This window comes from Pan paniscus, chromosome 16, assembly GCF_029289425.2.
Source record: "Pan paniscus chromosome 16, NHGRI_mPanPan1-v2.0_pri, whole genome shotgun sequence".
Lineage (NCBI taxonomy): Eukaryota > Metazoa > Chordata > Mammalia > Primates > Hominidae > Pan > Pan paniscus.
The window spans coordinates 5,527,179-5,549,869 of NC_073265.2; the positions used below are offsets into that span (position 1 = coordinate 5,527,179).

The window sequence follows — 22,691 nt, forward strand, 5'->3', positions numbered from 1 at the left end:
CATTTCTCTTGTTTAGAAACCACTCAGTTTATGATAGCTTGTTACAGCACCCCACATGGACTAAGCAGGCTGGTTGGTGGTTTTGAGGGGTGGTGGCTGACAGGGGCTCAGCATGGTCTGTGATGCTGACAGATCGGACATTCTGCAGTGATAGTCCTGGCTCAGCTTTGGTAGGAGGAAGTCCATGCTGTTGGGACATCCGTAGCCTCCTTCTCTGCCACCATGGCCGCTCTTCACAGGTCCCTTGTGCAAGCCTTGGGCTGCCTGAGGGGAGGCATTGGTAGACATTGACCCGATGAGTCCTCCTGCCTGCCTGGTTGGTGGTTTCATGTTTCTTCTCTGGTGGGCATTGATGTGCAATATCACGACCTTTTACGTGGTGCCCACTCCCAGGGGTCCATCCACATGTGGCCACCTTGTCAAAAATGTCCAGCCTTATTCCTTAGACCCTGACTAAGCAGCCAAGCTATTTGCTATTGCCCATAAATATAGCTAATCTTGGGCCATTCCTCACTCCATTCAAAGTGACTGACCAGGCGCTCTGCCTGAGGCTCTGCCCATGGGAGGATTCTATTTCTCCACTGTCTTTCAGGGCCCCCCCGAGAGGAGGCTCCACTTCTTCCCTGTCAGAGTCCTGACTGGCATGGGAGAGTGCTGAGGCCGTGAATCTGGCCATCGCTGAAGTCCTGCTTCTCTTCACATGACCTGGGCCAGGTCTCCTCCTCCAGCTGTAGGAGTTCACATGCAGCCATGTGCCTTCAGTGGGTTGTCAATCAACCTGAGCCTATGCTGTTCTCTCACCTCCCTCCTGGCTTCAATCATCAGAAATATTGCCCCATTCAGGGCATGCCCTTCCACTTGGCTTCCAGCTTGGCAGAGCTGCAGCCAGGGGAGCGTGCTGGAGTCTCGGCCCTCCACTCACTGCTGGGACTCAGGCCTTCCTGCCCTCTGCCTGGCGAGTCACCTGTCTCTAGAATCCCAGCCTCAGAGTCAGCCTCACAGGCCACTTCCTTACCAAGGTTCTTGGGTCTGTCTGGTGCCCTAGAAGCAGAACCAGAGATAAACATCCCAGTGCAAGTAACTCCCTAGAGAAGCAGGACAGATGGTAGAAGAGACTGAGGAAGGTGCAATTCCCAGGGGAGCTCCGGAGTCAGTGACTGCTCAGCGCTTGTCCCACCTCAGGGTAAGAAGGCTTCCATGTTCCTCCTCCCATTCCAGGCCTGGGGGCAAAGGAGCTGTATACTCCCAGGAAATGCCAGCGTTCTGCTGGTGAGGGTGGAGCCACTGCAGTCGTGTGAGGGGTAATTATCCAAGGAGAGTGGAGGTACAGGCCTGGAAGAAAAGCTGGCAGAGGGTGCCCACAGGATGGGGCAGGCAACACTGATGTCGGCTGCCAGGTGGTGCTGGTGCCTTCGTTTCAGAGATGTTGTCTGGTTTTCTGGGGCTGCCAGAACAAAGTACTGTGAACTGTGGGCTTGAACAGCACACGTTTATTATCTCACAGTCCTGGAGGCTGGAAACCTGAGATCAAGGTGCAGGCAGGGTTGGTTCCTTCTGAGGCCTGCGGGGAGACTCTGCTCCAGGCCCCTCTCCTGGTTTCCGGTAGCTGCAGAAGTTCTTTGGCTGGTAGACAGCATTCTCCCTGCATGTGTCCACTCTGTTTTTTCTTCATGCAGCTGTCTCTGTGTGTTCAAATTTCTCCTTTTTATAAGCATGCCAGGCAGATTGCATGAGAACCCACTCTCATGACCTCAACTTCACTCAATCATCTACAAAGACCTTCTCTGCAAACAAGGCCACATTCACAGCTACTGGGGGGTTAGAACTTTGATTTGTGTGTGTGTGTGTGGACACAATTCAGCAGGTGCTAAAATGTAAAACATAGAGTGTCTTAAAATTGATGACATATGGCACAACCTGGACTCTCCTGAGCCGAGTAGTAGTTAGCACGTGTCTTTATTTTTATTGTTGTTATTATTTTTTGAGACGGAGTCTTGCTCTGTCGCCCAGGCTGGAGTGCAGTGGCACCATCTCGGCTCGCTGCAAGCTCCACCTCCCAGGTTCACACCGTTCTCCTGCCTCAGCCTCCTGAGTAGCTGGGACTACAGGTGTCCGCCACCACGCCCGGCTAATTTCTTTTTCTATTTTTAGTAGACACGGGGTTTCACTCCTGTCAGCCAGGATGGTCTCAATCTCCTGACCTTGTGATCCACCTGCCTCGGCCTCCCAAAGTGCTGGGATTACAGGTATGAGCCACTGCGCCTGGCCTGCATGTGTCTTTATATAAAATTTCTGACTTGGTCTCCTAAATGCACAAAAGATTCCCAAGCATAATACAACCCTGTGGTTATGTACAGGATTAAAATAGCAACAGATTCTCAATTGAAAACTTGATCCTGGCCTGGCGTGGTGGCTCACACCTGTAATCCCAGCACTTTGGGGGGCTGAAGCAGGAGGATCACGAGGTCAGGAGATCGAGACCATCCTGGCTAACACGGTGAAACCCTGTCTCTACTAAAAAAAAATACATAAAATTAGCCAGGTGTGGTGGTGGGTGCCTGTAGTCCCAGCTACTCGGGAAGCTGAGGCAGGAGAATGGCGTGAACTTGGGAGGCGGAGCTTGCAGTGAGCTGAGATCGTGCCACTGCACTCCAGCCTGGGTGACAGAGGGAGACTCCATCAAAAAAAAAAAAAAAAAAAAGAAAAGAAAACTTGATCCTGAGTGGTCCTATTGCAGCAGTTGAACTGACACCTCCAGCACCTCTGAAAAGGTGTCGCTCAGTAACAGTCGGGTTGGGGGGGACCAATAATTAGAATGAGCTTCAGACAACTCAAAAGACTCCACCCTTTCCCCAGCACCTCCTGCCAGAGGAAGCATGTGTCTGTGACTTGAAGGCACCTGGAACTCACAAGGTGAGGCTCGTTCTTCCCATGTCCTCTCTCTTGCTGCCTCCACACCTATGAGAACGATCTCATCCCAACATGCCTGGGAAGGCCTATTTCTAAGGCACATGCACAAGGTGAATGCCTTCACAGCAAAATAAATGAGGCCTGGGATAGACTCTTCCAGTATTCCTGCTGTCTGGGAAGTTGGTGAGACCCCAGCCTGGAGTCAGTCCCCGCCCCCATCCAGTTCCCCAGGAGAGGGTGACAGCTTGGAGTCGGGTGAAGCCCTGCGGTGCAGCGCCAAGTCTGGGTCTGAACTCTTCACCTGTCCCCAGTCCCTGCCCCATCTTCTGTCCTCTCTGCCAATCTTTGCTGAAGCCCCTGGGTTCCCACTGAGCTTATGAATCAACCTATGATCCATGATGGAAGGGCCCAGCTGGACACAATGCCTTCTCTAAACAGATTATCAGCGGTGGGAATTGAAGGCACTGTGCAAGGCTGATAAGACAGATCTTTGGGAACAAGAAGGCCTTGAAGTGCTTCTGAAATATTTTTCTTCATTCATTCATTCAGTCATCAGAACCTATACTTAGGGCCTCCTCATATCTGGGCATCGTGGCATGAGCTGTGATGCGTGGGGTGGGGGGTCCAAGCAGGTACAGTCCCTCTGAAGGAGGGAGAGAGAGAGAGAGAATTGCTAATCATGCAAATAAAGGATTGCAAGCTGTGGTAAAAGCCAGGGAGGCCAGTGCAGGCTGGCATGAGCATGCAGCCCTCAGGACTGGGCCCATTGGGGTGGCAGTCAGTGAAGGATTTCCTGGAGAGCCGAGGGCCCCGCGGGAAGCACGCTCAGGGCAACAGCTCCCGGCACTGAGAAGGCTGTGAGCAGGGACCTCAGGGAGCAGTGGGGAGCAGGGCCACTGGCCTCCCTCCCCTGCCTGCGGAGCCTAGGGTGGTGGGGAGCGCCACTGCTGGCCCATTTGGAACTCCCAGCCTCCAAGGCCTGGCTTTCTGTGGGGGGTGGCTTTGACAAAAGCGTCTCTGAGAAAGCATCAAAGAGACCACAGCAGAGAGAGAGCAACCCCGCTGCAGGGGAACAATGCCGCAAAGCCTTCGCTCTGGAAACTCTAAGACGGCTTCCTGGGGTCACTAAATTCTGTGTAAAGGGTTCCAGGAATGCTTTCAAGACAGGCAGTCAGACCCAGGGAGATGAGCCCAGACCCAGTGCGGTCATTGGTGCAGGGTGAGGGTGGGGGGGGCACTGGGGAGGAGGTGGAGGCACAGAGCCCAGGACAGGGCAGTGGAGGAGGAGCAGGAGGGGTGGGCTCCACATTGAGAGCCTGCACACTTCCTCCAGGAAGCCCTCCCTGCAGCTTTTCTCTTCACCGGGTAACCACCTATCTGTCATCTGCCCTAATGCAGGCATCAGGGTTGTCCTTGTCACCCAGCACTGCAGTCCCTCAGGCCTGGCCAGGCAGAGGCCCTGGGCCTCGCCCAGTGGATCAGGCACTGAACTATGCCCCTGGGAGAAGAGTGCATGCACGTCCCCTGAGCCCTCTCCTTTTCCCGGTGGGGGACAGCATCTGCTGTTGGATCTGGGATGATCCTCTCCAGGCCTAGGTTGGGGGTACCAAGAGGGAGGATAGGCATGGGATGGCGGATATGACTTACAGGTGCCTACTCTGCTCAGGAGCAGCGGCGCAGGACGACTGGGCAGACTGCATGGGAGCCCTGCCTCATCCAGGGTGGGCTTCCTGCAGAGTCTCTGGTTGGACCCCCAAGGCTAGGGCCACAGCCCCATCACTACCTGGGTCTCTGTCGTCCCATACTGTGGAAATATAGCAATGTTTTTTTCTCGTTCTAAGTCATTCACTATGTGTGATTAACTTTTATATATTTGGACTTTCTGGCCTGGTGCGGTGACTCACGCCTGTAATCCCAGCACTTTGGGAGGCCAAGGCGGACGGATCTCAAGTTCAGGAGATCGAGACCATCCTGGCTAACATGGTGAAACCCCGTCTCTACTAAAAATACAAAGAAAAAAGTTAGCCGGGCTTGGTGGCGGGCATCTGCAGTCCCAGCTACTTGGGAGGCTGAGGCAGGAGAATGGCGTGAACCCAGGAGGCGGAGCTTGCAGTGAGCCAAGATGGCACCACTGCACTCCAGCCTGGGCAGCAGAGTGAGACGCCATCTCAAAAAAAAAAAAAAAAAAAAAAAAAAAAAGACTCTCTTCCATGTAAATAAATGGACATATTTGAAGATACTATGGCAGTGGGGCTGGGTGCAGTGGCTCACGCCTGTAATCCCAGCACTTTGGGAGGCCAAGTTGGGAGGATCACCTGAGGTCAGGAGTTCAAGACCAGCCTGGCCAACATGGTGAAACTATGAAAATACAAAATTAGCCAGGCGTGGTGGCGCTTGCCTGTAATCCCAGCTATTTGGGAGAATTGCCTGAACCTGGGAGGCAGAGATTGCAGCAAGTGGAGGTTGTGCCATTGCACTTCTTCCCGGGCAACAAGAGTGAAACTCCATCTCAAAAAAAAAAATGGCAGTGGTTCTTAATCTCAGCACATCTTGACATGATATCTTGGCTTAGACCAGTTCATTGAGTGGGTGGGCACCTGTCCTCTGTATTGTAGGATGTTTAATAACATCCCTGAACTCTACCCACCAGATGCTGGTAGCATCACTCCCCTAAGTTGTGACAGCCTAAAACATCTGCAGACATTTCCAGATCATTGCAAAATCGCCCCCAGTTGAGAGCCACTGACATACAGGGTCAGGCCCCAAGTTCTCAGATGAGACTAGGAAACGTGGTGTCTTTTGTATAAGCCAAGCGCGAGCAGGACTGAAGAACAGGTGAGATGAACTGGGAGCCTGGGGTGAGGTCATTCAGGTCACGGTCTCGCGCCCATGGAGAAGCCACATTGTGCAGTTGTCCTTAGAGTTCCCACGTGTGGCTCACCAGGGCCATCAGGCGAGCTCCCGCAACGTTGAAAGCCACTGTGCGGCCCAGCACTAGCCATTGTGAAGCTGCTCCTTATGGCACCCTTCCACATCGTAGACCCCTCTGCAGCACTGGCCCCAGCACACTTCTGTGTCTCCCCACACGACAGCCAGTCCAGCCTCGGAAGGCAGCTCTCGAAAAAGCTCCCTGAGCCATTACTGCCACGCACTTTATGCACCCAATTCCTTCCGTTCCTTCTCAGAGACGTTCTAAGGCTCCAGGAGAGCTGCTCACATCAGATTGTTTCAGGAACCGAAATAGGCACTGTGACCATGAATGCTGCTGCTCTTTCTGGAACCCCACAGCTTTGTTTCTTCCTACTACTTATAGCTACAACAAATAACCACCATGATTCTCACTATATCAGTGAGGACTCTTTTTTTTTTTCTTTTGTGACGGAGTCTCACTCTGTCACCAGGCTGGAGTGCAGTGGCGTGATCTCTGCTCACTGTAACCTCTGCCTCCCGGGTTCCAGTGATTCTGCTGCCTCAGTCTCCTGAGCAGCTGGGACTACAGGTGCGAGCCACCATGCCCAGCTAATTTTTGTATTTTTTTAGTAGAGACGGGGTTTCACCATGTTGACCAGGATGGTCTTGATCTCTTGACCTCATGATCCGCCCACCTTGGCCTCCCAAAGTGCTGGTATTACAGGCGTGAGCCACGGCGCCCAGCCAGTGAGGACTCTTAAGGTTACAGGAGATAGGAGCTCAACTTCAACTGACTTAAATAATGCAAATATCTAGAGGAAGGGAGATCAGGCAGGGTTGGACCCAGAGCCACAGATGCCGTCCACCTTCAGCTCTGCTTCCCTCTGCTGTAGCCTCACTCTCTCACCAGCGCCCTAACAGGGCAGCTCCAGGCTCGAATTGTCCTTACTGCTTACAATCTCAGTGGAGAGAGCGCTGCCTTGCCAGTGCTTCCAGTGAGGTCCTGGGATGGAATCTTGAGGGTCTTGGGTCCCATACCCACCCCTCAGCTAAGCCCTGGAGTCAAGGGGATGGAATACATGGAGTGGCCAGGTCCAACTCATATGCCCACCCCAAGTGACGGAGGAGGGTTGAGTGGGGCAGAGGCCAGTTCTTCTAAACCAGGAGGCTGAGGATGAGGGAGGACAGATCTGGGGGCGCTGCTTCGTTCTCTTTTCTTGTTAATCGCTGACATGCTGCCTGCCCTACCAGCAGGAAGCCATCCCATCCTGGGTTGAAAATGCTCCTTGCCGTGGGAGTTCAGTTCCCTTCCAAACGCCCCACGGCCATAGGACAGGGCTGTCAGGTCTTGACAGTGGAAGCCCCTTGATGCCCACAGGCAGCCTTGCAGATGGGTCGTGCCTGCCCTTCTCCGGCTCCTTGTTCCCTACTATGGTGAGTCCCACAGCGGGCTCTGCCCGGCTTACAGCTCTCTCCTGGTCTGCGGCCATCCCTGGCCACTTGTCCCCAGACACATCCCTGTGGGGCTAGGATCAGAAAAGTTTCCAGCATCCCCTCTGGCTGTGCTCTCTGGAACTTTCAGGCTAGGTCCCGGGGTCCTGCCTGGATGCCCCTTCCTCTGGGGAATATGTATCACCAGCCTGTCCGCCCTTCTGCGCCTCTCAGCTCTGATCTGGGTCATCCTGGCCCCCCAGGAAGGTTTCTTGTGCTGTATCTTGGAAAGGAGCAGTTGCCGTCTTAGTCCTTCCCTCCCAGGAGGCCTGACCTCCTGTGAACACTGACTTACCTCCAACACTCTGCTGCGGATCAGACTCACACAGAGGGTATTGGAGGGCAGCTTTGTTCCTATCACTGTCTGGCCCACCAAGATACTTGTGGTGCTGACTCGTTCTATGTCCCCATAACTAGACATGCTCAAATGCCTGTCTAGACCATATTATACAATAAGAACTTTGCTCTTTCTTCTACATACCGTCTATACTATAGATGCTACCTATAGCTACACCTAACGATCTCTGTGACCTTCACTCTGTTATCTACACAAAAGAGTCTCTAGGATAAAGAAGGTCGGCACTGTGGTGATTTTCCAACCCTGCCTACCTTTACTAAAACGCAGTTGGTGGCTGGGCGCAGTGGCTCATGCCTGTAATCCAGCACTTTGGGAGGCCGAGGTGGGCAGATCACTTGAGGTCAGGAGTTCCAGACCAGGATGGCCAACATGGTGAAACCTTGTCTCTACTAAAAATACAAAAATTAGCTGGGCATGGTGGCGGGTGCCTGTAATCCCAGCTACTCTGGGAGGCTGAGGCAGGAGAATCGCTTGAGCCTGGGAGGCAGAGGTTGCAGTGAGCCAAGATAGTGCCACTGCAATCTAGCCTGGGAGAAAGAGCTAGACCCTGTCTAAATAAATAAATAAATAAATAAATAAATAAATAAATAAAATGCAGTTGGTAACTGATCTCATGAAAAGAACAAACCTCTGCTGTTGCAGCACACCAGCACCTGCACGGTGGGTCCCTCCTCACAGGCCCTCCCGGTGGGTAAGGGCTATACTTCAAGCTCCTCCACAGACAGTCTGGCCTGCTGACTGTTCTACGTGGCTCCCAAGGCCAGGGTCAGGTTTCCATTGTTTACAATTATCCATTTATTTCTACAAAGCCTGGATTTTGAGCCTTGAGATCAGCCAAATAAATCAATGGTATTTACTTTTCTGGAAGATACTAGCTTCTACGGTTGTCAAAGACATTTCCATGCTGTCTCTTTGTGTCTTCCAAAATAAAGCAGTGGGTCTTGGAAAAACCTATTCGAGTGTGATCTGGTTAGTGATTTTTCCACTGACTTAAATCCTGAAGGCAAGAAAATCAGACTCCCACAGGGGTGTTTAGCATTTCCTTCTCACACACCCTGGACCTTGGGGATTTTCTAGGCCAATTTCCTCACCGAAACCCAGGAGGAAACTGTACCGTGGAGGCCCCAGCTGATTTACTTGAGTCCCCCCGCCTGGCTGGTGCCTTAGCTGGGACCAGAATGTAGGCCTCTTGACTCTTGGTTCAGGCCACTTTAGACTCCACAAGGATAAAATGAGCAGTCAGCAGGAGGAGCCTAAGAGCTTGATATTCCCAGGCCCAACAAGGCCTGTGCCAAGCAGTAACTTTACGAGAGGGAAGTTATTCTGCCATCGCCACAGAGAGAGGACATGTCTTTATTAATTAAGCACATTTTTACAGTCAGCCAAAGAGTGAAGGAAAAATTAGTATTCTGTCATTTGGAAGTTTTGTAAAGGAACATCTTGTTCAGCTTATAAAACAATGCATTAATCTTCTGTCCTATATAGGAAAGTCATATGTTATTTTTAAAAAATAAGTAAAGGTGTGAGGAGTTGACAAGTTTCCAACTCCACTTGGTAACACCTTGTAGGAAGTCTGGCCTGGTCCAGGAGCCCCTCTAGGCTGAATGGTATCGGCATTAAGCATGCAATTCATGTATGCTGTCACTAAGTGGTGGTAGGGATCACAGCCATGTGGTCCAAACATATAGTCACAGACCTTCCTTGTTCTTCTTTTTCCCCCTAAAACAATAGACAAAAGATTTCAGAGATCTTTTACCCTCCAAAGGGTTAAAAACCAGGGTTAAGAATGATAATTACATTTTTTTTCAGAGATAGATAATATCATATACTTCAAAAATTAAAAATTGGCCAGGTGCGGTGGCTCATGCCTGTAATCCCAGAACTTTGGGAGGCCGAGGCAGGCAGATCACGAGGTCAGGAGATCAAGACCATCCTGGCTAACACAGTGAAACCCCGTCTCTACTAAAAAATACAAAAAATTAGCCAGGCATGGTGGCGGGCGTCTGTAGTCCCAGCTACTCTGGAGGCTGAGGCAGGAGAATGGCGTGAACCCAGGAGGCAGAGCTTGCAGTGAGCCAAGATAGAGCTACTGCACTCCAGCCTGGGTGACAGAGCGAGACTCTGTCTCAAAAAAAAAAAAAGAAAAAGAAAAAGAAAAGGAAAATCACTGAAAAGTTATCCTGTCACGCCTGCCCCAGACACTACTTTCTTTCCCAGGGGTGACAACATTTTTCAGTTTACTGTGATCCTTCCAGAAAGGCTTTATTATTGTATATGAGCATCTATAGGCTCACCCTTTTTTCCTTTTTGCTTTTTTTACTCACATGGTGGCATACTACACACATCTTCTGCCCTTTGTTCTTTCACTTAACAATTATCTTGGAGAACTTCCCATGTTAATTTATCATGCGTTTCTTCCTTCTTTTATGGCTGCATTCTATTTCAGTGTTGGGAAGTGCCCTCATGCATTGAACAGTGCCCTTTTCATGGGTATCAAGATTGTCTGCTATCACTTACTACAGAAACATAGCACCATGAATGATTCTACTCATGCCTGTTTTGCAGGTGTGATATAAAAGTCAAAAAATTCCTAGAAGTAGAATTCTTAGGTCAAAGGGCTTGTGCATTTGTAATTTTGATAGACATCATCTGATTTTCCTACACAGAAGTTGTACTGATTTACACTCCCATGGGCAGTGTGGGTATCTGCCAGTTTCCTCTTGCTTTCTGGAATATATTGTATTACTGAACTCCTGGGTCTCTGATCAGTGAACACAATGGCATCTCAGCATAGTTTTAATTTGCATTTCTTTTTCTTTTTTTGAGATGGAGTCTCACTCTGTTGCCCAGGCTCAAGTGCAGTGGTGCGATCTCAGCTCACTGCAACCTCTGCCTCCCAGGTTCAAGCGATTCTCCTGCCTCAGCCTCCCAAGTAGCTGGGATTACCGGTGCTCACCACCATGCCCAACTAATTTTTCTATTTCTAGTAGAGACGGGGTTTCACCGTGTTGGCCAGGCTTGTCTCAAACTCCTGACCTCAAGTGATCCACCTGCCTTGGCCTCCCAAAGTGTTGGGATTACAGGTGTGAGCCACCATGCCTGGCTTAATTTGCATTTCTTATTATGAATAAGGGAGGACAGCTTTTCAGATGTTTAAAAGTCATTTGTATTTCCTTCCCTGTGAATTGTCTGCTTCTTACCCTTTACCTGTTTCTTTGTCTTTTCTGTTAAGAGATAGTCTCATACTGCTGCCCAGGCTTAGTGCATTGGGATCATCATAGTTCACTGCAGCCTGGAACTCCTGGGCTTAAGTGAATCTCCTGTCTCAGTCTCCTGAGTAGCTGGGATTACAGGTGTGAGCCAAGGTGGGGGCCTGGTGATGATCCGTGATGCCTTCTTTTGATTTTTTTTCTTATCAATTTCTAGATGCTATCTATGTGTTAGGGAAATTAGCTGCTTGTGATATGAATTGCAAATAATTTTTTCCCCTTTGTTGTAGACTTTGCTTATGGTAGTGATTGCCATGCCAGAGTTTCTTTGAAGTCAAACTTAGCTGTTTTTTTGTTACCACTTTTTGATTTTGTTGCATACTTAGAAAGGCCTTTCCCATTCCAAGATACTTTTTTTTTTTAAATTAAAAATTTTAAGTTCCCAGATACAAGTACAGAACGTGTAGGTTTGTTACATGGGTATATGTGTGCCATGGTGGTCTGCTGCACCTATCAACCTGTCATCTAGGTTTTAAGCCTCACATGCACTAACTATTTGTCCTAATGATTCTTCAAAAATTCTCTGAATACTGGCAGTTGGCTCAAGCTCACCAGATTTAGGAGTCCTGAGTGAGGCTGGTGGCAGGCCTGTACCTTTATTTTTAAATTTATTTAAATTTATTTCATTTTTTAAAATGATAGGGTCTTCTTCTGTCACCAAGGCTGGAGTGCAGTGGCACGATCACAACTCACTGCAGTCTTGAACTCCTGGGCTCAAGCGAGCCTCCTGCTTCAGCTTCCCAAAGTATTGGGATTATAGGTGGGAGCCACTGTTCTTGGCCCTAGGCCTGTACCTTTCATCTTGTGCACTGAGGACTTCAGCCACTATCACTCCCGGGTGCTGCGATGGGGTTTAATTTCCAGTGACTGGCCCAGAGCCTGCTCATGGGAAGATCTCAAGGGAGGCTGTTGAAGGAACAGCATGCAACTTACCGGCCCACACACGTTCACACAGATGGGGGTGGGGGTTTGAGGAGGTGGGGGGTGTTGTGTGGATCAGCTTCAGGCACAGGTGTCTGGTTTCCTATGGGATGTGACCACATAACAGTAAGGCAAGAAGATGACTGCATTTATCTTCTCAGAATCACTTCTTCCTAATTGTTGCTTCCCACTATTGGCATTGGTGAAAGGCTGGGCCACAGGAGGCTGGATGAACTTTGTGTTAGCCAGGTAAGCAGAATGTCTATGCAGGTGGAAAGTAGACAGTGAAGGTGTGCTCATCTGAGTGGGGAGGGGCATAGGTCAGGAACCTCGTTGGCCTGCCCTGGCCTTTGCCCCTTTGTTTGGCCCTGTGGCTACAAAGCTCCCCTACCAGGAGCAGCCCCCACTGGCGGCTCTGGCCCTGGAAACCTGTGAATGTTTGGTGGGGGCAGGGTGTGGAGAGGCCAAGTCCACAGTGTATCTAACCCTAGTCCATCTCAGGATTCGGCTTCCCCCAGCCCCTTCTCCTTAGGGGCTCAGCTCGGGCCCTCAGGGCAGCAGGAAGATGCGCTGTCCTCACTCCCAAGTCCCCCTGCCCTTCTGTGCCTTCTGGCATGGGCAGAACTTCCCATGCCACAGCTTCGCCTAGTCCAGCCACAGGAGAAAAGAAAACGAGGGCAAATCACCACGATTTGGGGGGAGGGAGGCCCCTGAGCCCCCGCTCTGCCCAGACAAGGCATCCTGTGCATCTCCCATGGCTCATCACATCTGCCTGGGACTCAGTGAAAGGGCCAGAGGGCCAAAGGTGACACCGGAGTCTCCAGCACGACCTTCGAGGGCCTCCAGGGCATTTCTCGCGCTGTAGGGGCGGAAGACTGGCTCCCCTGGGGATGCATGTGAGTGTCTAGGAGTGTACGCTCCCCAGGGCCCCGCGGAGGTCAGGGTTCTCTCCATTTAGGACAGCAAGGAGAGAAAGCCCTGGAGTGAGGCCCTGGGGCTGGGGGCTAAAGCAGCACAGAGTATCAGAAACGGGGTGCTGGGATGGTTACCGGGGACCGCCAGGGAAGACTTGGGAGTCCAGCATGCGCCTAAGGGAGCTGCGGTGGGGAGGCAGCAGGGGGCCTCCTCTGCCGGATGGGGCCTTCGGAGGCCGCGATCCCCGAGAGTTCTTCGCTCGAGGGTTCTTCGCTCTAGGGTCCATTACAGCTGCGCGGGGCCGAGCAAGGTGCGGAGCCTCGCGTTCACCGCCTCTACTTGCGGGACCAGACCCCTGCAGCTCCCCAGCCAGCACGGCCGGGGCACGCCCGGGAATCTGTGTGCTCCCCAGGGCCCGGGGCGTTCGGGGCGCCGCGCCTTCCAGCGCCTGGGTTCCAGCCCCGATCCCGGAGACCGGCCCGGGGGGACCCGGGGTCCCGAGTGCACCCTCCTGCCCTGCAGACTGTCCCAGCGCCGGGGCCAGGGGGCGCAGGACCTCGCGCACGCCCGGCGCGGACGCATCTTTGTCTTCCCTCTCTTCACTGCGCGCGATCTAGCCGGGAATCGTTTTCCGGCCCCAGTGTGCCCGGCGGGGGTGAGGCGGAAGCGGCGGGGGCGGGGGCGCAGGCCCGGCAGCCGCAGGCCGGTGCGGGATGCGCCCCGCAGCCGCGCCGCGTGCGCCCGGCAGAGGCGGCCCTGCGTGCCGTACGCTGCGTCCGGGGCGCGCCCGCCGCTATTCGGGAAGCTATTCAGCTTCCCGGGCTCATTAGCAGTCGCGGTGTGCGGCTCGGCGCGGGCTCACAAAGAGCTCGGCCTCGCGGACTGAGCCGGCGGCGGCGGGGCGGGGACGGCGGCGTACCCGGGCAGCCCAGCGCCCTGGCCAGGTAAGCTGGGGAACCTGGGCTGCCTGACTTGCCGGCGGCGGCAGCCTGGGGCCGCCCGGGGCGCCGCGAGGACCCGGACGCGTGGGGGGCGGCGCGGAGGTTGCGGCCCGAGCGCTCCAGAGCGCTGCCCTCCCGACTCAGCGTGGCTGCGGGGCGGCCGCCGCTGGGATATGGGGGTACAGCCCGGCGGCCCCACTCCTCTCTGACCGGCCTCTTCCCCCTCCCACGACGGGTGGGCGGGCGGGGCGGGGACCAGGCGGCGGCTTTCGCATCCCGCGCGGGGGGCACCGCGGCAAGGGGCCACCCGGCGCGGACAAGAGGCGCTGTGTGGCGGGGCTGTCCGCTCGACTCCTGCCGGGCTGGCCGGGCTGCTTGGCACCGGCATCAAGTCCCCGTGCCGGGCGGCAACTACTGAGTTTGGGGTCGCCTCTGGGTTCGCTGCCCCCAGAGAACCCAAGCCCAGATCTTCGCCCCCTTCCCTTTCCCTTTATAATAAGGCCCAGAGGGAAAAACTTATCAATTCAAAACCCCACACCCCGTTGCCCCTGGGCTGCAGGTGCCCGGTTGGGGGCACGGCGCGGACCTGCCCCTCGGCCTGGCCCCTTCCCCATGGTAGGCACTGCCTGGCAAGGCTGCTGGCGGGAGATCTGGCTGCAGATGGTGAAGGAGAACATCGAGGCCCCGGGTCGCCAAGCAGGGCGCCATGGGCCGGGCAGCGGGCCTCGGTGTGCCCAGGCGGGGAGGGGGCGAACTTCCTTTCTCCGACGCCTGCCGAGGACCCCCGTGGAGAGCAGAGCCTTAGAGGGGCCTGCTAGTCTTAACTTCGTATTTACTGGCAGAAGGAAGGCTTAATTTTTCAGATCTATTCAGATACGACCTGGCAGGCACCAGACATAAATCTGTGGTTGAGTGCAGTGAGCTCCTAAATGGGCATGTGGAGGGTGAGGCACCCCGAACTCGGCATCTTGCGTCTGGCACTGTTTTTGGGCTAAACTGCCTCTGGCCTCTTCAACCTCCTGTGCCTCTTTCTGTTTTTGTTTTTGTTTTATTTTTCTGTTTTCCTTCCTCTTTGAGAAAGGACAGTGATTTTAGAAATAATGACCCGAGAGCTTTGCAGGTTGAAGTGGGACAAGTTTTCCTAAGGTGCAGGTTGGCAGGTGCCAGGAGCCTGCAGGCGGCTTTTTCTCAGGCCTCTGGGTCAGGGTCCCTCCAATGAGGTGAGGCAGGGGTTTCTCCTGTGTGTCGCCACTACGCAGGGGACAGGATCTGGGTTTCCCAGTCCGGGGTGTCCAGGATGCCCTGCCCTCTGCGCTGATTCCTGGGTGACCGTGGGGGCTGCTTCCCCCTGCAGCCTGGGCTGGAGAGGGTCCCCTGAGCTTAGGATCTGCCAGGCAGGAGGGCCAGGGTGACACGGACCTGGAACGCTGGGGCTCCAAGCAATGTCCAGGGCGTGAGTGGATAAAGCTGGAGCTTGCGGCTGTGTGCCGGCAGCCTTCCCTCGGTGGGCTCTAGCAGCACTGTCAGGGGGGCCCTTGGAGTGGGCTCCATGGCCGGGCTGGGACTGGGTGATGGCATTAGCGATGGGGCACCGAGTCTTCCCTCTCATTTGTTAGGAAGTGTGGTCTGTGTCCCTCCCTACTGCCGGTCTCCTGGGCTCCTGGGATGGGAGGAGCTGCAGGCTGAGTCCCACGGGGTGTGAGTGTGTGTGAGCAGGAGAGTTGGGTGGGTGCTGGAAGGAGGTGAAACTGGTGACCATCAGCTCCTCATTCTCTTGCACCTTGCATGTTTTCTCTGACACCCTAGACTCAAGTTGTGGCCTGCTAGTTAACTTGTTTACATAACCTTTTTAAGTAGTTCTAACCTTTTTTTTTTCAACAAAATGTTAGTTTTACAGGCATAATTGGTGGGGATGGATTGTGAAATGGAGGTGCATAAATACCTAGTTTGCCAACTGAGCTAAGAAATACTGGATAAAAATAAGAGATAATTGTAAAAGACACTGATCACACCCCTGGAAGCTGAGAGGGGTGATAAGACACCTTGATTTTTCCTAGACAAAACTGAGGAAGTCAGAGGAAAAACAGTTGATGGTGAGGTTGGCATCAGGCTGGGCTTTGTTTGGATTGGGCGGCGGTGGCTGTGGTGAGGGCTGTTGGAGTGGGGAGAGTGGGGGTTGAGCCTGGCTGCAGAGGCCCCCTCCAGGCCTCAGCTCCTCTCCGGCACTCCTCGCTGTCCTCTGCCACGCATACCTGCCCCGGTGACTCAACAGGTGTGGGCCTCAGGTGACACCATGGTCTGAAGTCTTGGAGAAACCTTTACTGTCCAGGGGAGGAGAGGACTGGCGGTCGGTGGGGATCGAGACCCTGCACACATCACTGGGTGGCTCGAATGTCTTCGGCAGAGATCACATGCCCTGCCTTGCAGCCTGGTCCTTAGAGAATGGGGAGAGTGGAGAGAGCTCTGGGCCTGGGTGGCGGGCGGTCCTGGCTGTATCACTCACAGGCTGCGTGCCCTCCCCACGCAGTCTCAGTTCCTCACCCTTGCCAGGTGGCCGTGAGGACTGGGAACGTGGAGGCACAGGTAGGGTGTAAGGTAGCCACTGACCACCAGGCAGGCCTCCCTGATGTAGGTCAAGTTTGAGACGGTTGCTCACCAGGAGGCAGCCTGTGTGCCCGGTGGGGGCTGGGGGTGAAGTTTGAGAGGGTTGCTCACCAGGAGGCAGCCTGTGTGCCCGGCGGGGGCTGGGGGTGCTCTTTGTTCCCTTGGGTGGTGGTTGGCCCGAGTGCCCACAGGGAGGCTTCTCTGGCTCCTTCGTTTCCCAGAGTTCCTCCCCAACCCCCTGCCGCCCACCGCCTGGGTTGGGTCCAGCTCGTGTCTCAGAGCAGCCTGCTGGCACAGGCTGAGTCAGCTGTCGTGGGCACCGTCTTTTCTCGCCTCCCCTGAAGCCAATCTTCCCCTCTCTCCCTGTCCAGACACACAAGGGAGCCCCGGGAGGTAGGTGACCTCAAGATCATGCAGCCAGGCTCACTCTGTGGAACCCTACGTACTGGTGGGGTGCCACTGCTGTGTGCATTGTGATTTCTGTGCTGGCTGTGAGGTTTCCCAGGTTGGGGGCTGTGGGGTACTCCTGACTCTGCAAGTTGGCCCAGGCCAGGTGTGTCACCATTGCCCAGGCCTTCAGTGGCTTTCCAGTGCTCCCTCCACATCCACGTTACTCGGCTGGATTTTCTCAAGTTCCCCCACTTGCTCCCAAGAATGGCCCCTCCAGGCTGCCCTGGCTCCAGGCAGACAGGCTTACTGCCCAGATCTGCCCTGGGTTGTCCCCACCCCATCCCCACCTGTCATCTTGGCGCATGTCCATCCTGGAGATCCCAACTGAATGTGGGCTCTTTCCCTGTTATTCCTTGGTCCTCAGATTTGCCAGGCCACTCTTGCCTCAGGGCCTTTGCACCTGCTGTTCCCACCCCCTTGCCATCAGCCACCCCCAGATGCTCACATGGCTGGCCCCTCACTTATTGCCCACTCCCTGAAAGCCCTACATAAATTAGCTTTGTTAACCTTGCTTTGTGTTTCTCTTGTTAACCTTGCTTTGTGTTTCTCCTTAGTACTCACCATTCAGTGTGTTATTTATATACTTGTTTGTTTATTGTCAGTCTCTTACCACTCAATTGTAAAAGACTTTGTTCACCTCTGGATCCCCAGTAGCTAGAAAAGTGCCTGGCACACAGCAGAGCCTTAGCGCTGTTGTTGGATGAGTGAGTGAATGAAACACGGGAGCAGTAGTCTCCTTGCAGCACATGTCCTGCTCCCTGTGCCTCCTTTTCCCGAGTCCCAGAGCTGGAACCTAGCTGTGTTCACATTTGGATCCTCCTGGCATGTAGCACAGACCCTCACTCAGTGGGCAGTCAGGAAAGAGCTGTAGAATTGTACAGTGCAACGTCAGTTTCACATAGGCCAGAGGAGTATGTGTTTGGGAAGGTAACCAGCCCAAAGAGTGAGCATTCTGATTCTGCACTAAGATTCCTTTTTGGATTTTCAGTTGTTTGGGTTCTCTGCACCCAGGTGGTCCCTGCTGCCAAAGTCAGCTCTGTGTCTCCCTGCAGTCACCTCGGATGTGGATGCACTTTGGAAGGAGGCACCCCCACTCCCAGATTCCCTTCCCACTCCATCTGGATCTTTCCAAACTTGTCTTGTATGTAATGTCAGACTCTGTCCCAGGGCTCCCAGCCACTCTGCTTTACCTTCCAGAAGCCTCCGCCTGCCTGACTGTCTCTTGCCTGTGTCCTGGCCTAGTTGGAGGAGATGCTTTAGTTTTATGAGAAAGGGACTGGGAGGTCGGAAAAGAGGATGGGATTTGGAGTAACAGGAGCTCAGTTCCAGCCTGGCCCTGCCACTAATCCCTGGGGCCCAGGGCCAGTCACCTGGCTTGAGAGTCTTTCTCAGCATCTGCAATACACGCACGAGGCCTCTTGCCTGTGGTTGTTTTGAGGCACAAATGAGATGCAATATTTAACCGATGCAAGATATTTATGACAGCAAGTCATTTGGTGTGGCCACGTAGCCTTGGGCCTGTGTGGCTTCTCTTACTGTCCTGAGAGTTTTAAGGGTCAGGTTTGTGAGTTACAGCTACGGCCTAGTGAGAGAATGCAGAGGAGGCACGTCATAAACTCTAAGGGGCTGTTTTAATATAAGGTGCTATGTCTGTTGTTTTGTGTTTCAAGGATCAAAGTTAAGAGAAAAAAAATATGTGGTTGAACTTCCTGCATGGAGTGACTGAAAATATTTTCATCTCTAGTTTTCTGGAAACGGAAACACTCCAACATTTGAAGATGGTTTTGATGGCGAAACCACTGGAATGAAACGCACATCATTGGGCAATTCTGTGTGTTGAGTTCCATCCCTCTTTGTTTGTCATTTTAAATAATTTCCTGACAAATCTGGAAGGCGCGTCTTGTCTTAACTTTGCAACAAGGAGGCTGGGGACAGGTAGCTGAGCTATGGGTTGCCTAAGAACACTCTGCTGTGACAGGGCAGTGCTGGCCTTTGAGCCTGAGCTGGAGAGAGTGTGAGGCCCATGTTTTCTCCCTGTCTCCTGCTGGGGCCCATTTTGTATCAGATTTGTTTTTCACGGGGTGGGCATGACTAGGAATCGTGACCACTGGTGGGCAAGTACAGGGGCTAATTTTCAACACATGCTGAGAGACTGATGGCTGGCATCAGAGAGTCATGGAAATGCCACAGATGACATGGGCCCTTCACAGGGATGGGGAGAGGGTCTGGGAGCTTGCCGTCCAGGAAGGTGGCTGACATGGTTGGTGGGACATGAAGGTGTTTTCCGTTTTGCACTTGAAGCCAACGTGGATTCTTAGCACTTGTTGTCCCTAGAATCAACTGTGCAGAGAGATGCTTGGTTCTGAAACTCTCAGGCAAGGACAGTTCTGAGGAAACTCTCATTAGTAAATAGTGAGTCGGAGAACACTATTGACATTTGGCATTTTCAGTTGAGATATATGTGTACAGTCATGCGTCACATGACAGTGTTTTGGTGAATGATAGCATATATGACAGAGGTCCCATAAGATTATTATGGAGCTGAAAAATTCCTATTGCTTAGTGACATTGTCGTAAAGTTGTAGTGCAGTTACTTTATTTTTTAAAAGAATTTAATGTAGCCTAAGTGTACAATATTTATGAAGTCTACGCTAGTGTACAGATGGACTCACCCAGAGAAATTTCCAGTCTTGCAAGCTCCATTCATGGTTAGTGTCCTAGATGGGGTACTGTGTTATATATATTATATATATATGTTTTTTGAGACGGAGTCTTGCCCTGTCACCCAGGCTGGAGTGCAGTGGCTCAATCTCAGCTCACAGCAAGCTCTGCCTCACGGGTTCATGCCATTCTCCTGCCTCAGCCTACCGAGTAGCTGGGACTACAGGCACCTGCCACCACGCCCGGTTAATTTTTTTGTATTTTTAGTAGAGACGGGGTTTCACCGTGTTAGCCAAGATGGTCTCGACCTCCTGACCTCGTGATCCGCCCGCCTCGGCCTCCCAAAGTGCTGGGATTACAGGCGTGAGCCACCACGCCCGGCCCATGTTTTATCTTTTATACCATATTTTTACTGTGCCTTTTCTATGTTTAGATAGATACTTGTGTTACAGTTGCCCACAGTATTCAGCGTGGTAACATGCTGCCCAGGTGTGTAGCCTGGGAGCAATGGCCTGTAACCTATAGCCAAGGTGTGGAGTAGGTTTGTATAAAGTATGCTCTATGATGTTTGCACAATGATGAAATTGCCTAATGACAAATTTCTCAGAACACATCCCTGCCATTAAGCGATGCATAACTGTGTGTATGTGTGTGTGTGTGTGTGTGTGTATGTGTACGTATATATGTGTGTATGTATGTGTATATATATATAAAATTTTTTTTATTTGGTTGGTTTTACATTCCTGGAATTGACTCTCCAGCAGGGCAGCTGTAAATATGAATTCCTCCGAACTGTTGTATGCATTGTTAATTTAGTAAAGTACAGTTTATGGTTTCCCACAGTTGGTTTAATTGTCAACTGTCTTGGAAAAATCCATTGTTGCAAAAACAGGAAAACCACTAATTGAGTGAATGCCTGCATTTAGGGATGATGGATTTCTCAGGTCTCTCTGGAAGCAAGTGTGTGCCTTGTGCAAATAAAACATAGTTTCTGTTTCTCAGTCTTTTGGTGTAATAAGTGAGCCATGTGCTCTAGCATCTGTCTGGATTATCCGGAGCTGGTGGCAGCTGTCACGGGTGTGGCGCAGTGGGGCCAGGCGTGTGTTAGGAACTGGAAGCTCTGGGAATCCGGGCTCTGCCTCCACGCGTGAGCCAGCTGTAGAGCGTCACTGCTCAGAGTTTGTCCTGACTCATCCCGAGAAGGGCACGTGGAGGTCTGTGTCCCATTCCTCACCAGCCATTGAGTTACTATGGATGGAGGAGATGAGATGTGTGCAACTGTTCTGCTACAGTAAAGCACTCGGTCAGTGCAGTCACCAGGGTTAGGATGTGTGAGTGCTTTACCAACCTGCCTGCTGGGTTTCAGACACCTGGCACTACCTCCAGCCTCTAACTGATTCTGGCTAGTACTTGTGAAAGCCATCAGCTGAGTGATGAATGGACCGATTTTGGCCGCAGGTCCCTGCACTTCCCACCTGGCCTGACTGCTAGATTCTGAGCCCCTGAGGCAGGACTGAGTGGGTCACATTGATGGCTGATTGTCTCGGGAATGGCATTGGGTGAAGTCGAGGTTTTCCTGACCCACAGCTCCTACTAGAAGTGCCTTTCTTCTGTGCATGTATTGTGAAGATTCTGCCTGTGAACTTTCTCTACCCTTTGAGTCCTAAGGTTCAGGTACCTGGAGAGGAGCGTGTCATCGTTTTGCAGGTTGGATGTGCGGTTGTTGGGGAAGACGTCTTTGTGCTGTGTTGGGTTGGAAGCTTTGAGAGCAGAAGCCCCTCCAGACCAAGAACTCCTGATTGTGTCTTTCCCTTGGGCTTTCCCAGTTTTCAGCTTCTAAATTAATTGCATTTTATTAAGTAATGGTTTTCTTCTTGATCACAGGCGTGCCTGTGCTTAATCAGCACTGAGGACTGGTGCTACTTCAGTTGATTCGATACACCTAGAGGCAGCCTCACCTCCAACTTGTCTTGACTTCGTCTGGGGAGCTGCCGTGGGGGACCCCTGGACTGGCAGCATTCCCACCCCTCACTTTGGCAACCCTGGTCTAACTCCGTACGTGTTACTCTTTTTATCCGTCACATAGGGTGGCTTAATCTAATAGTGGAAACAAAGGGGTGCAGGACACTAACATGGTAGGTCTCACCTTGCATGTCATTCACCTCTCAGTCCTTTGACACTCAGGGACTCTGCAGTGGTAGAACCAGGAGCAGGTACCCTTCACTTTTCTTACCCCCGAGTCCCTTTGCCTGGAGCTCTGTCCATCCATCCACCCATCTACTCAGTAGGTATTTTCTGAGCAGCTACTGTATTCCAGCTTTCTTGTTCCCAGTTTAGAGCTGGGTGGGATCAGGAGGGAGGGCATGGAGGGGGCTGCTGGAGAATGTGCAATAGCATCAGAGCCCCATTCTGGCTCTGGGTCCAAGGCCCTCCTAGAGAGGCACAGTCTGGCAGATGTGAGAGCCCCATGGTAGGTTGGGGTGGATCATGGACCCCATCCTATAAGAGTGGGTGGGTTTACCCCTTCAGAGCCCAGGCCAGAAGAGCCCTCCAGGCAAAGGGCCAGCCTGGAATGGGGCACCCTGGGCACAGGGAGGACTATGTGGTTTGTGTAGGTTAGAGCTGGAGATGGGGGTTGGAGGGCAGTTGCTGACGATTAGGAGCTTGGTGGCCCTAGAGAGTCCTTGCTGTGGGTTGGGAGCGAAGCAGATGGGCCAATAACAACGCATAGTTTACCAAGCGAACTCTAGGAGAGTGATTTCTGCAGCTGGCTTCCCTAGCAGACAGGTCAGAGCGTGGGAGAAGGACGCCGTTAGGGGCATGTTCAGGGGTGCATCTAGAGGCGAGGGGAGGGTGCGGGGAGGTGCTGGTGGAAGATGCACTGCATGGGGTGGGGAGGGGCTCAGTGAGGACGCAGGAGGGTGGCGGGGGCAGGTGTCTGGCCAAGGCAGCTCCTGCGTCATTGGGGGGCTCCAGAGCCCGCTCCCTACTGTGTTCTGTAGGAGGCGGCTGCTGCTGCCAAGTCCCAGCCTTGCTAGTGAGGACGTTTAATTTTACCCTTTAGAGATTTACAGGATTTCTAGATTAACTTGCCCCTGTTTTTCTAAAAGAACGACAAAATCCATGACAAACTGTTCATCACATTATTAACTGGCTCACCCAGCCTTAACCTGTGCAGCTCCGCCAACTTACCCTCGGCACACAGGGAGGCCTGGGTCCCGCAGGCAGCTCCAGTGTGCAGGGGTGTGGGTGACAGCGCAG

At 52.8% G+C, this 22,691-nt stretch overlaps 1 protein-coding gene across 12 annotated transcripts in view; it reads left to right on the forward strand.

The window, feature by feature from the left end:
* Positions 1-12,949: 12,949 nt before the first annotated feature.
* APBA2 (amyloid beta precursor protein binding family A member 2) overlaps positions 12,950-22,691 on the forward strand; it is a 232,934-nt gene continuing 223,192 nt past the window's right edge. For 4 of the 12 annotated variants that reach the window (XM_057299831.2, XM_003811062.5, XM_008963426.6 and 1 more), the window contains exon 1: positions 13,413-13,718. The gene's annotated coding sequence lies outside the window, so the exon portion shown is untranslated. Of the gene's footprint in view, positions 13,085-13,412; positions 13,719-22,691 lie in introns of those variants that run through there. The other 8 variants (XM_055098172.2, XM_034938377.3, XM_055098170.2 and 5 more) reach the window with 7 other exon arrangements.